At 37.0% G+C, this 13,570-nt stretch overlaps 1 non-coding gene across 1 annotated transcript; it reads left to right on the top strand.

Annotated features, from left to right (window-relative positions):
• Positions 1 to 1,756: 1,756 nt before the first annotated feature.
• Positions 1,757 to 1,860, top strand: LOC136165682 (U6 spliceosomal RNA). The gene has a single exon (XR_010662685.1). It is a non-coding gene; the product is annotated as a U6 spliceosomal RNA (small nuclear RNA).
• Positions 1,861 to 13,570: the final 11,710 nt, after the last annotated feature.

Here is a 13,570-nt window from a genome sequence, read left to right as displayed (position 1 = left end):
AATGCCTCAGAAGCCAAAAGTGGTATTCTTCCAAAAAATAATTTTTGAGTATAAAAATAACATGAATATACTGAAAATTGTGATGACATAGGATTGTATAAAATGATAAAACTAACTCATTCTTGGTCTCATTTTCTAAGATTAGCATCTTATATCATGTCTGTTTTTAGTTCTTCTGTAGATTTTTCATCAAGTTCTAAATACTATGTTTTAACTCTTCCTCTGGATATACCTAAGGTAAACCTAAGGTAAACAACACACTGCTGTTGTTCAGCTGCTCAGCTGTGTCCAGCTCTTTAGGACCCCATGGACTGCAGCACACCAGGCTTCCCTGTCCTTCACCATCTCCCGGAGCTTGTGCAAACTCATGACCATTGAGTCAGTGATGCCATCCAACCATCTCGTCCTCCGTTGTCCCCTTCTCCTCCTGCCTTCAATCTTCCCAGCATGCTCATGCAGACATTTAGTCTCCCTATTTGTTACTTTTCTCTATGAGTAACATACTTAGGCAATTATTTTTAAACCAGCCTCTTTAGTCTGTGTATGCGAACCATTATGTTATCCAAGGATTTGGCCCTTGTATATTTCACATCTTTTCCACTTCTTTCTCTTGATCATTTTCAGACTGGCAATTACTTTAGGCTTTAAGGTTATAGCATTCATTATTTGTCTAAAAGTATAGGCCAACCTTAAGTCACCTGTGTTTATAGGTTGATTATACTAATTAAATGAATAAATCACAGCTAAAGATCATTTGATCATTATTTATAGCAATACCAAACACTGTTTGATCTGTAAAAATGTGAAATGTAATCTTTGTCATTAAATATGTATCATTCAAAAGAGGAAAGTGCTAAGTCTCAAATTCAAATGAATCTTTAATCTCTAATGACTGAATAAACTGACACTACATTTTTACTTGTTTGTAATAGTATCATGTTTTATTGTAAAGCTTTTCAACTTTCCTCAAGTTCTTTATTCCTTTTCTATTTTTTCATTGTTTGGTGTGTTACTGAGTAGGCATGGGAAAGTCTTTCATTTTCTTAACCACAGTAATGATAACCAATTCTCAAAGTTTTTTTCTGAATAAGTATATCTAAGTTTTGATTCAACCCTGAATATTCATTGGAAGGACTGATGCTGAAGCTGAAGCTCCAATACTGTGGCCACCTGATGCGAAGAGCTAACTCTGGAAATTACCCTGATGCTGGGGAAGATTGAGGGCAAGAGGAAAAGGGGACAGTAGAGGATGAGATGGTTAGATAGCATCACTAACTCAATGGACATGAGTTTGAGCAAACTCTGGGAGATAGTGAAGGACAGGGAAGTCTGGCGTGCTGCAGTCCATGGGGTCACAAAACCCCACGAACTATAGTCGCACATGTTGTTCAGTTGTTCAGATGTGCCCTACTCTTTGTGACCCCAAGGATGAAGTCTGCCAGGTTCCTCTGTCCATGGAATTTTTCAGGCAAGAAGCTGGAGCTGATTGCCATTTCCTACTCTAGGGGATCTTCTTGACCCAGAGATCTGACCTGCAACTCTTGCAGGGGCAGGTGCATTCCTTACCACTGCACCACCTGGGAAGACCCATATATACATACACACATATATACACATATATGTGTATACACATATATATACACATAAACATGTGTATATGTATATATGTATGCATACACACACACACACACATATATATATACACTTCTCTATTTGTTTAAAAAACTCAATTCATAAAGAAGGTAAAAAATCTTGCTTGCTTTGGCAGCACATTGTCTAAAAATTGGAACGATACAGAGAAGATTGGCATGGCCCCTGCACAAGGATGACACGCAAATTTGTCAAGCGTTCCATATTTTTTAAAAAAAGAGAAAGTAAAAAATCTATGTTATCTATTATAAATTGCTATCATTCATAACTAATGTTACTATTTTGTGTATATATTTCCATATATCTGATTGCATGTGCTGATAACGAAGGATAGATACTGGTATAGAAATATCAATGAACAGCTGTAAAATGTCAATAGATATAAAAACATTCCACTATGTAATTGAGAGGATTCTGAGAGTATGGAGGCAATAGCAGCATAGTTCTTGAACTTTTCTGAATTCACACACATGCACACACACATACATACAGACATACATAGACACACACTCAACACACACACAGGGAAAATGAATCATATAGAAAGAGAAGCTAAAAACTTTGGACACTTACGATAAGATAGTTGTCATAATATTCCCAAAATTACCCTCCTTCCACTAAATAAACAGGTGAGAGAAATCACAATCACAGGACCTTACGTCAGAAAAAGTAATTTACTTGCAGCTAACTAAGTGGGTAGAAAGTAAAAGAACTAGAGAAAGAAAACCCAGATCATAATCCTTTGAGAGAGATGATTAAAACAAGAGAGTCTGATTAGGTTAGTGTTAGGGGAAATGGAAGGAAAAGAATAAAATAAGCACTTAGTAAATGTTTAATAACTTTTTCTAAGTGCAGTGTGTGAAATTTCCATCTTGTTGAATAGAGGAAATGAGAGAGACTGAAGCAGGAGCACCAGGCGACCATTTCAGCTGGCCCTGTGACAGAAAAGAAATATTTTGGCAGGAAATTCTTCAGTAAAGCAAAGCCCATCAGATTCAGTGAAACATTTCTGTTAATAACTTGTCAAAGGGAAACAGTATGAATGTTAGGTATCCATGCCAACACGTGCCAGCTTCTCACTTCTCAGAATATTTTGCCAAGGTATAGATTTAGAATGATTTCAGATTTTCACAGGCAGTGGAATATGGACTGAAACAAGGATTTTAAAATTTTAGGCCACCAGTCTTAACATTAAATCTAGAATCATTCACTTTATTTCATCTATAACAATTTACCATTTGCTTTTAATTGACACTTAGTGCATCCATTCATTTAATAAACAACTATCAGCATTAAAAAAAAAAAAAAAAAATTGATCCATTCTGTGCTTGGCAGCAGCGATCTACCCTGTACAACTTGCGTTGATTAGACCGTAGTGCCTTTTTAAAAAGAAAATATTTTACTGCCATCTGCTGGCCAAAGGTGGTAACAACATCCTGGATCTATTCAAACTGAACACGCATAACGGAAAGCTTCAGTCCTGATAGGGATGCAGGTTTAAAATGAGGTACTGTTTCCTAGTAAATGTATTCCTCCACTTCCCACAACCAGGGTCATGTAATTCTACTTTCAGATGTAATTCTTACCCAAACAAGAGTCTCTCATTGACCTTATTTGCTTTAGGGGTTCACTCATGGTGCTTTCAATGACTCTATAGCCAAGGAATAGTCACATAGAAAGGATGCTGTTGTAGAGTCCGGCCCTGTTTGAAACAAGATTGTTAAATAAAAACAAAAAATGTTAAAAACAATGAAAACAAAAAATTAAGTGATGGGTAACAGAGTTCCACTGCTGAGCTAGCAGGCCACAAAATAATACCCGCTGTCTGTTGTCAAGAGTAAAGTTAGGTAGGCGTCAGGCATGCAGCTGAGACCATAAAGGGAGCTCAAGTCACCATAGCTTTAAGGCTTGTAAGGTTGTTGTTGTTTTTAATGTCCACTGACTCAGTATTTTCACATTTGTAAAGATTTCCCAAATAAAACTTTTCACAAGAGTCCAATTCAGATAGAAAATTTTCTGGATAAAGAAGGGGTAGAAGAGATGAGCAAAGCCATGTCGGTTCATTCCATTTTTCACTTCACAGGAAACCCTGATAGTCTTGGGGCATTCAATTAGCTCTCGTAAAGATTTGACATCTATAGCAAACCTCTTTTTTCTTTGGATTATCTTTAGTCATCCAATATATTCAGAACTTATATTTTTCTATGGAAAAATTATGAACATATAATCATAAAATAATCTCTAAAACATGCACAGATTTTCATAGAATAGAGCTTTTTTGCCGAACAAGGAAAGTATGATACAACTATTTTAATCTGAATGAATGCACAGACATCAGCAATAAGTTGAAAGATTCTGAAGTAGATTAAAATTATATTTGACCATGTAAATAGGAATAACACTGTAAATTAATATTTGCCATTACCTTAATAATATATCACATTAACATATGTGCCACTTCAACAATAGATCATGGTTTTTTCTACATTGTCCTGGAATGTAACCATCTAGGCAGAATTGCCATCTCTTCATTAAAGGAAGTAAGGATCACATCTAGTGTACAATTCTGAACTGAAGCTTGTCAACTAAAAAAGATGCACAACATGAGTGCAAGTTCAGTTTTATTTGGGGCAATCTGAGGGGCCTGGGAGACAGCACCTCAGATAGCTCTGAGAGACTGTTCCAAAGAGGTCGTGGTGGAAGGTAAACGTATAAGATTTTGGTAAAGGGGGAGTTCAGTGCAATCAAGTACTTATTTTACAAAAAGGTTTTTGCTAGACACAAAGAGCGGATGTCACCATGAAGGGATTTAGTGCTTTTATAGACATGAGCAGATGCAAGGATTAGGATCATGGAATCAGTTCCTGAAAATATCTAACCATCTAAAGACCTGTTCCACCAGTTTCCCTGGAGCAAAGAGTGCCTCACTCTTCACCCTGAACTCCCCTCAGGGGATACTGAAGGTCAGCAGATGCAACAGCACAGGGTTCAATCTTTGCAGAGGCAGATGGCAAATGCCCTTGTTCAAATACTCTTGGCAAGTGCCAATTTGTAGTTGACAGACTCTTCTTTCAGTTTAGCCTCCAATTAAAATAAATAAATTAATTAAAAAGAAAAGAGTTAAAGTTCTAGAAACAGGCAAAGGAAATTTTGATGAGAGAAAAGAGATGGGTTGTACCTCATAAGAGCTTCCCTGCTAGCTCAGCTGGTAAAGATTACACCTGCAATGCAGGAGACCCCAGTTTGATTCCCAGGTCAGGAAGATTTGCTGGAGAAGGCGTAGGCTCATGAGGGAGAAACAGTGTGAATTTGACTCAGCACAGAGAGAAAGGAGAAATAATTGAGTAAAAGAGGGTATAAAAATGTCATAGAGTTGTAGAGTCAAACATAAGAGGCCATCTCTTTAAGTCTGCCCAGTTCCAAATGTGGAAGAGAGCTGGTTCTATTCAAGCGTGCTTAATCATATACGTAGGTCAAACATCATTCACATTCCATTTTTTCACACCACTGAGAAGGAATCACAGCTGGAGGCTCATTTTTGTCTTTCTCATATTTATTCCACACATCTACATATTGCCAGACCCAAATTATTGGAGTTGACAATATAGTTATGAGGTGGATATTTCCATGTGTAAAGAGCACGGTTGAAACCAAACAAGACCCTGTGAGGCTCCTGGACACAAAAGCTTTTCTGTGTCCCTTTCCCTGAATTCCAAGGTGCAGAAGTGTGTGAAACTGTTAGCTGTTTCCATCGTGTGTGACTCCTTGAGTCTTGTAGCCTGCCGGGCTCCTCTAGAATTCTCCAGGCCAGAATACTGGAGTGGGTGGCCATGCCCTTTTCCAGGGGATCTTCCTGACCCAGGGATTGAACCCAGGTCTCCTGCATTGCAGGCAGATTCTGTACTGTCTGAGCTACGAGGGAAGCAAAATGGCAGGTCCCAATGAATCAGGGAAGGAATGGATGCAGAAGTAAGGGAGGAGTAGTCCAGAAACAATAGTACTGCACTGGGGGCAGGGTCCTGGTTCTCCCTCAAGCTATATACATAGCAATATCTTTGAGCTCTTCTGCAGACCTAAAACTCCCAACAAATGGAAGATGTTAAAGACTTGCTGAATCACTCTTCGTTACAGAGAAGGTCACAGTTCACCCTTCACCACCTGATACCAAGAGACATCTGGACTAAAGGAATGTGGACCCTGGGAGCACCCTGATCCTTATCAGCAACCTCACACTTTGAATATAAATCTCTTTAAGAGACCTTTGGGTTGGGACCCACAGTTTTGAGGTCATTTGCCTGCAGTGGCCCTCTTTGCTTGGCAAAGTAGTAAAACTGTTCTTTTCTATTTCACCCTAAACGCTGCCTCTGAGATTTAATACGGTGTGGAGCTACACAGGCTAGATTCAACTTCACAGTTACTGACTACAAAGATCTAGGATGTGTGTGTCTGTACATACAAATCTCAAAATTAGAGAAAAATCTTATTTTTTAAGCCTTAAAATATTTCCCACACATTCTTGTGTTGGCCAAGTGCTCCAGGGAAATTTTTTGGAGAGAAATTTTTCTTCATGTAACTAATTATTTAATTGTAACTTTAAGATTAATTTTTGAGAGGAGTAGAAATGTTTTCTTCAAGGCCTATTGGAGATAAGTAAAGAAGACAGGAAAAAAAAAAAAAAGAAGACAGGTGAGTCAGTTGGGCAGGGAAAAGAGATTCCAGGGAAGAAAAGAAACATTTAAAATATATGTTTATGCATTTATGCATATGCAATATGTAATATAACCACTTCTTCCTCATTTCTTTTTGAAATGTATATTTTCTTGATAAACTTAGACAGTTTAATCCATTTTGAGCATGAGATTTAGAAAGATTTTCATCTTTAGCAAGAACAAAAATAAACCAAAGGGAAAGTATTATGCTTAAGAAATTATCTTTATCTATCCTCCCATCTATATTCCAAATTCTTATTGGAAACTGAATACAAAATAAATGCTAAAAATTCATATATATGCACAAACAAGAGGTAAAGCCATAGAGAATTTTTAAAAGGAAACTAGATCTGTGCACTCTTTGTCCCAACTATATAAAATTTATAAAAATTTGAATAAAATCATTATGAAAAATTACCAATGAATTCTAATTATGAATAATTTAACATTTAGATATATCAATCTGCCTGCAATATTTTGTTACTTCTTCTCTGATTTATACTTATATCATCATAAAATAACCCTTTCTATCTCATTTTCTATAGCTCACAGAAATTGGAAATTTGTACCTTAGGAGATATTAACAATATTCTAAAAATAGGTTATGTTAATAAGTAGGATGCACACATTCATTATAAGCTGACATATACATATAGAAAGTTCATACAAAATTTTCAGATGAAAGAAAATATGTAAAAAATTCTGAATATGTTTGAATTATTTTTGGTATTAATTCTACAAGTCATTTCACTTATGCTATTAAAATGCTGATATGTTAACACTTTAAGTGTCTCAAACGTGCATTTAACTTAAATTTAATAATGCAAGTTTTGCTTATGAAAACCTAGTCAATTATTGAAAGCATTTCCCAAGGTTTAGCAATTATTTAAGAGCTGCATTTACTATAAAGTAATTAGCTCAAATGGCATGTTCATGAAAGCAGATTTAGAACAACTTTACATATTGGTACGAACGGGAAATGTTTAATACCAATATAGCTGAAAATCAAATTTATTTGATCTGGCAGGCATTTTATTTTCAACAAAGGAACAAGTATGTATTTTCAAGTGGCTTTTTAACATTTTCAAGATGTAAAATTGCATATTTATAACTAGAATTTTATATAAAAGAAAAATGTCAAAATTAATGGAATGGTGTAAAAATTTCAGGGAGCTTTTGTTTCTTTTCTTATGTTACCAACTTTCTTGTCTTAATGCTATCATACATGCAGAATAATATAGTTTATGTGTCTGTACATGTTACATAATAAGACAAAACAAAATAAAAATATCATTATTAAGCTTACAAACTAGAGCACTAAAAGTACAGTTGAATTCCCATGTGTGCTGGTGGGAATGCAAACTAGTACAGCCACTTTGGAGAACAGCACAGAGATTCCTTAAAAAGCTGGAAATAGAACTGCCATATGATCCAGCAATTCAACTGCTGGGCATACACACTGAGGAAACCAGAACTGAAAGAGAAACATGTACCCCAATGTTCACTGCAGCACTGTTCACAATAGCTAGAACATGGAATCAACCTAGATGTCCATTGGCAGACGAATGGATAAGAAAGTTGTGGTACATATACACAATGGAATATTACTCAGCTATCAAAAAGAAGACATTTGAGTCAGTTCTAATGAGGTGAATGAAACTGGAGCCATTATACAGAGTGAAATATGTCAGAAAGAGAAACACCACTACAGTATATTAACGCATATATATGGAATTTTAAAAGACTGTAATGACCATCCTATGTGCAAGAAAGCAAAAGAGACACAGATGTAAAGAGCAGACTTTTGAACTATGTGGGAGAAGGCGATGGTGGGATGATTTGTAAGAAAAGCACAGAAACGTGTACATTCCCATATGTAAAATAGATGACTAGTGCCAGTTTAATGCATGAAACAGGGCATTCAAAGCTGGTGCTCTGGGACAACACAGAGGGATATGGTGGGGAGTGGGGAGGGAGGGGGTAGGGGGACTCAGGATGGAGGGACACATGGACACTTGCGGCTAATTATGTCAATGTATGGCAAAAACCACCACAATACTGTAAAGTACTTAGCCTCCAATTAAAATCAATTAATTAAATAAAAAACAATTTGCTGTGTGAATTAACTCACCACATGCCCACTCATTTTCAATGAGGTAACCAAAGTTCTGAATTTTGCATTATTCATTCCCTAGCTTCCTCTATAGTTTTAAAACACACATACACACATGTTATTTGATTTTGTCTTCTTTTAAACTATATATATATATATATACACATATATTATAAAGTAAATATATGCATATATTATATATATGCTTTTGAACTGTGGTGTGGGAGAAGATATATATAGAGAAGATATATATATAGATATAGGTATAGAAAATAGCATATATTATATATATACATATAAATATACATCAATCAGTTCAGGTCAGTTCAGTTGCTCAATCCTGACCGACTCTTTGTGACCCCATGGACTGCAGCACGCCAGGCTTCCCATGTCATCCTCTGTCGTCCCCTTCTCCTTCTGCCTTCAATCTTTCCAAGCATCAGGGTCTTTTCCAGTGAGTCAGTTCTTTGCATCAGGTGGCCAAAGTATGAGAGTTTCAGCTTCAGCATCCGTCCTCCCAGTGAATATTCAGGACTGATTTCTTTTAGGATTGACTGGTTTGATCTCCTTGCAGTCCAAGGGACTCTCAAGAGTCTTCTCCCACACCATAGTTCAAAAGCATCAATTCTTCAGCACTCAGCTTTCTTTATGGTCCAACTGTCACTTCCATCAGGCTTCTCTGGTGGCTCAGGCAGTAAAGTGTCTGCCTGCAATGTGGACTTGGGTTTGATCCCTGGGTTGGGAAGATCCCTCGGAGAAGGAAATGGCAACTCACTCCAGTACTCTTGCCTGGAAAATTCCATGGGTGGAGGAGCCTAGTGGGCTACAGTCCATGGGGTCACAAAGAGTCAGATATGACTAAGTGACTTCACTTTCTCACATTCATATATGACTACAGGAAAACCCATAGCTCTGACTAGACGGACCTTTGTTGGCAAAGTAATGTCTCTGCTTTTTAATATGCTATCTAGGTCGGTCATAATTTTTCTACCAAGGAGTAAGTGTTATTTAATTTCATGGCTGCGTCACCATCTGCGGTGATCTTGGAGCCCAAGAAAATAAAGTCTGTCACGGTTTCCATTGTTTCCCCATCTATTTGCCATGAAGTGATGGGACCAGATGCCATGATCTTAGTTTTTCCAATGTTGAATTATAAGCCAGCTTTTTCATTCTCCTCTTTCACTTTCAAGAGGCTCTTCAGTTCCTCTTCACTTTCTGCCATAAGGGTGGTGTCATCTGCATTTCTGAGGTCATTAGTATTTCTCCTGGAAATCTTGATTGCAGCTTGTTCTTCTTCCAGCCCAGTATTTTGCATGACGTACTCTGCATATAAGTTAAAGAAGTAGGGTGACAAGGTGCAGCCTTGATGTACTCCTTTCCCAATTTGGAGCCAGTCTGTTTCTCCATGTCTAGTTCTGACTGTTGTTTCTTAACCTGCATACAGATTTCTCAAGAGGCAGGTAAGGTGGTCTGGTATTCCCATCACTTTATGAATTATCCAGTTTGTTGTGATCAATACAGTCAAAGGCTTTGGTGTAATAAATAAAGCAGAAGCAGATATATTTTATGGAACTCTCTTGCTTTTTCTATGACCCAACATATGTTGGCAATTTCATCTCTGGTTTCTCTGCCTTTTCTAAATCCAGCGTGAACATCTGGAAGTTCACGGTTCACATATTGCTAAAGCCTGGCTTGGAGAAATTTGAGCATTACTTTGCTGGCGTGTGAGATGAATGCAATTGTGCAGTAGTTTGAAAATTCTTTGGCATTGCCCTTCTTTGGGGTAGGAATGATAACTGACCATTTCCAGTCCTGTGGCCACAGTTGAGTTTTCCAAATTTGCTGGCATATTGAGTGCAGCACTTTTACATCATCATCTTTTAGGACTGGCAATAGCTTAACTGGAATTCCATCACCTCCACTAGCTTTGTTCGTAGTGATGCTTTCTAAGGCCCTCTTAACTTCACATTCCAGGATGTCTGGCTCTAGGTGAGTGATCACACCATTATGATTATCTGGGTCATGAAAATCTTTTTTCTATAGTTCTTCTGTGTATTTTTGCCACCTCTTCTTAATATTTTGTTACATCCATGCCATTTTTGTCCTTTTCCCTTGGTATCTCTCATTTTCTTGAAGAGATCTCTAGTTTTTCCCATTCTATTGTTTTCCTCTATTTCTTGGCATTGATCAGTGAGGAATGCTTTCTTATGTCTTCTTGCTATTCTTTGGAACTCTGATTCAGTTGGGTATATCTTTCCTTTTCTCCTTTGCTTTTCACTTCTCTTCTTTTCTCAGCTATTTGTAAGGCCTCCTTATACAAGTTGAATATTCTGTTGTATGCATAGGCAAGTATTTATTCCTTCCCTGTTAGGGATTTTGGTTAATATATATATTTTCTGTTATGAACAAAACTAGCTGTTACTTGCATTCTTGTATCCATCCCTATCACACATATGTAAGAATTTTTGTGTGATCTATCTATGAGTTAAATATCCAGTCATATGATATGTGTATCTTTAACTTTAGTAATTGTTTTCCAAAATGGCTGTCCTATGAGTGATTTGTAGGAATATTTGTTTCAGATGGCCACCATACTCTTTAAGGTCAAACTGTTTTTCTTTAATTTTATGAGAGTAAAATCATATATCATTGTGGTTTTGTTTTCATTTCATAACATAATAAAATTTAATATTTTTGTCTATTTTGGAAATTGTGTGTTTTTCATTCTTTGAAATGCTTGCTCCATTCTTTTTCCCATTTTGGAACTGGTTATTTTTTTCTCCTTACTAATTTTAGGATATTTTTGTATATGTACTTGATACAATTTTTATTTTCTATATATGCAGTGCAAATCTTTTCTTTGAGTGTAACTTCTTTAAGAATTTTGCTTAATTTAATTTAGTCAGATACTGTGGTCCATAAGATAGCAATGTCTTTTAAAATTATTTGTTGTTTTTAAAAAAACATCTATAAGTTTATTTATCTAAATATTCTAAATGAATTTGAAGGGAATGCAAGTTTATAATTGTTTGGAGCAATGTTGTATACATGTACTTTTGGTCAAGTACTAGTTGTGTATAGAAATTTCTATATCTTTATACTCAGGTTTATTTTTGTTTTGCATTATTTGTCAATCATTGAGAAAGGTATATTTAAGAAACTTCCTTCTATTCAGGTGGGTTTGCTAATTTCTTTTTATAGTTCTGTATCTATGTAATTGGGCTTCCCTTGTAGCTCAGTTGGTAAAGAATCTGCCTGCAGTGCAGGAGACCCGGGTTCGATCCCTGGGTTGGGAAGATCCCCTGGAGAAGGAAATGGCAACCCACTCCAGTATCCTTACCTGGAAAATTTCATGGACAGAGGAGCCTGGAGGGCTGCAGTCCATGGAGTCGCCAAGAGTCGTACACGACTAAGCGACTAACACACACATCTTTGTAATATTATATACATGTTATATATATAATGTATATGTACATTTAATTTTTATATAATATACATTTGTATATAATATAAATTTTTATAAAATATACATTTAATTTGTATATAATATAATATAATCTGAGATCAAAATAGTACCTGTAGCCCTATTTTTTGGAACTGATCAAACTCACACCAAACTTTATATCAAAAATAAAATTGAACAAAAACAAGCAAACATAACCTATAAAACCCTGTAAAGAAAAATCATTGAGGAGTAGCAATCCCTCCTAAAAATTGTAAACGTGCTATAAGAACTCAATAAGTAAAACAGTACTTCATGCTTTCATAGATATATTGATTGGGCTGCTGTCTCCCAGTTTGGATGCTGTGCTGGGTGTAAGCAGACTCCATCCCCCACAACTGCACACCCTTCTCAGCAAGGACAGCCTTCTCCCTAGTGTGAGGCTGCACTTGCTGCATTTGGGGTTGGAGCCACACTTGATGCCATCTGAAGCTCAGGCTGTGACCCTCACAGGAAAGCAGTCAGATTCCTGGGCACTTGCAATCTGCTTCCTCTGCCTGGTTCCCAAAGCAGGCAAGTGTGTGTCAACTCTTCAAGAGTAGAGGTTTCTTACAGCCCTACTGTTAGTACCACTGGTTTTCTTTTTTTTTTTTTTTTTTATATATATTTTATTTTTTTTTATTTTTTTTTTAAATATTATTTTATTAGTTGGAGGCCAATCACTTTACAACATTTCAGTGGGTTTTGTCATACATTGACATGAATCAGCCATAGAGTTACACGTATTCCCCATCCCGATCCCCCCTCCCACCTCCCTCCCCACCCGACTCCTCAGGGTCCTCCCAGTGCACCAGGCAAGAGCACCTGATTCATGCATCCCACCTGGGCTGGTGGTCCGTTTCACCATAGATAGTATACATGCTGTTCTTTCAAAACATCCCACCCTCACGTTCTCCCCCAGAGTTCAAAAGTCTGTTCTGTACTTCTGTGTCTCTTTTTCTGTTTTGCATATAGGGTTATCGCCACCATCTTTCTAAATTCCGTATATATGTGTTAGTATACTGTAATGTTCTTTATCTTTCTGGCTTACTTCACTCTGTATAATGGGCTCCAGTTTCATCCATCTCATTAGAACTGATTCAAATGAATTCTTTTTAACGGCTGAGTAATATTCCATGGTCTACATGTACCACAGCTTCCTTATCCATTCATCTGTTGATGGGCATCTGGGTTGCTTCCATGTCCTGGCTATTATAAACAGTGCTGCGATGAACATTGGGGTGCACGTGTCTCTTTCAGATCTGGATTCCTCAGTGTGTATGCCTAGAAGTGGTATTGCTGGGTCATATGGCAGTTCTATTTCCAGTTTTTTAAGAAATCTCCACACTGTTTTCCATAGTGGCTGTACTAGTTTGCATTCCCACCAACAGTGTAAGAGGATTCCCTTTTCTCCACACCCTCTCCAGCATTTATTGCTTGTAGACTTTTGGATAGCAGCCATCCTGACTGGCGTGTAATGGTACCTCATTGTGGTTTTGATTTGCATTTCTCTGATGATGAGTGATGTTGAGCATCTTTTCATGTGTTTGTTAGCCATCTGTATGTCTTCTTTGGAGAAATGTCTGTTTAGTTCTTTGGCCCATTTGTTGATTGGGT

The sequence above is a fragment of the Muntiacus reevesi genome, chromosome 3, assembly GCF_963930625.1.
Source record: "Muntiacus reevesi chromosome 3, mMunRee1.1, whole genome shotgun sequence".
In the NCBI taxonomy this organism is placed as follows: Eukaryota; Metazoa; Chordata; class Mammalia; order Artiodactyla; family Cervidae; genus Muntiacus; species Muntiacus reevesi.
This window is presented reverse-complemented; position numbering and strand designations above follow the sequence as displayed.